The sequence below is a fragment of the Strongylocentrotus purpuratus genome, unplaced genomic scaffold, assembly GCF_000002235.5.
Source record: "Strongylocentrotus purpuratus isolate Spur 01 unplaced genomic scaffold, Spur_5.0 spur5_scaffold_9, whole genome shotgun sequence".
In the NCBI taxonomy this organism is placed as follows: Eukaryota; Metazoa; Echinodermata; class Echinoidea; order Camarodonta; family Strongylocentrotidae; genus Strongylocentrotus; species Strongylocentrotus purpuratus.
The window spans coordinates 23726649-23728324 of record NW_022145615.1 but is presented as its reverse complement, the minus strand read 5'-3'; positions in this window follow the sequence as shown (position 1 = coordinate 23728324).

The window sequence follows — 1676 nt, the reverse complement described above, 5'->3', positions numbered from 1 at the left end:
ATGATGATTTTGATGACTCCAGAACCTTGCATTACACACCATTACTTACATGCTATATGATCAACTTTTCTGATCCATTCCACACCTTTTCTTTCACAATGCAATCGCATGACCAGAACTCAAGTTTATCTTTAAAGGCAATATACAGTATTGAGTTAATTTTGGATATAGAGTGATTATTTGATTTTGAAGTGTTTGAAGGGGTGCATCATTTAGTTGCTGTTAGGACATTTTGATGTTCAGTTTTTACAAATTAGCCCTGAATGCTTTAGGAAGGTACTTTTTTTTTGGAAATTACCTTTATTTTATCATTATTATTATTGTTGTTATATTTTTTTAAATTTAAATCTAAACGGATATAATAATACTACATGAAGCAATTTATTACATCATGTGTATCTGTCATAATACATGAACTAGATATCTAAATGAGATGGATAATTCCTAAATATCAACATTATACATGATGTATATGATTTCTAATGATACATATGATTTCCTGAATTGAACTTTTAATCAAATCTACCAAGTCCTCCAGATTCTACCAAGAATTTACATTACCTTTAGGGTTTACACCAGAGCCCTACTCAACATGGAAACTCCTTAGGAAATCGTATGAATTAATTTGTTTATAATGTCATCTTTCGATAGCATTTAGAGATTCAAACAAATTCACAACTTTTCAACATCTACAGGAAAACATTTCATACGAATGGATTCCACATCAATATTCATGGATAAATAAACTGCTAATGCGATGCATTTCATCTACTAAAGCCAGTGAATGAAGAGTGATGAGGCATGTAATATTTCACAGAAAAATTGCTCCATATATCAACCTAAAATGATGACATTCTGAATATTGATAAATTCTATATATGGCACGTGCACAGTGAATTTGTAATCAACTGTGTGAAAAATCACACTCTCCATGCTTGTGGGTAACAGATCATGGTTACAATATGATCTCTCTCTCTCTCTCTCTCTCTCCCCCTCCCATCCTGTCATAACCTTTCTGTGTCACTAGAAAATTGAGCATTACAGAGCCAAATCAGAAGGTTTAAATCTTTGTTTGAAGGTTGCTTTTTGCATTTTTGCATTTTTGCATTTGCATTTTTAAATCTTTGTTTTACAGTACAAAATGGTATTAATTCCAAGAATATCAGTCTCTGTTTCATGAAAAATAACATAAACATGTTCCTATTCTATTTTACTACATCATTTTCCGCCTTCTCTCTCTCTCTCTCTCTCTCTCTCTTTCTCTCATCTTGTGACCTTTTCAGAGCAATCCATGATCTACATACTTTTCTGTACAAAGGCTATAAAGTGAGGAGATCAGAATATTCTGAAAGTGTCATTGGCTGACAATTAAAAAAAGGGTGTCAATTTATTTCTAAGGACAAGTCAATGTACTAGCAGAAGAAATAAAATGTAAGTAGGTTATGGCATAAAAGGCAAATAGTGCAAGAGCTACTGACATAAAACAATAAACCACACAGGAGAGACAAAAAGGAGGCGTCAATGCATCACAGCAAAGCAAAAAGACAACTCATAAACAAAAACATAAGACAAAACAAAAGAGAGAAAGGATCAAAAGAGAAGCTGTTTCTCAGCTATCTGTATACCTTGGTATTATCAAGAAGGCTGAGTGATGAATATTAAAAGCTCACCTCATT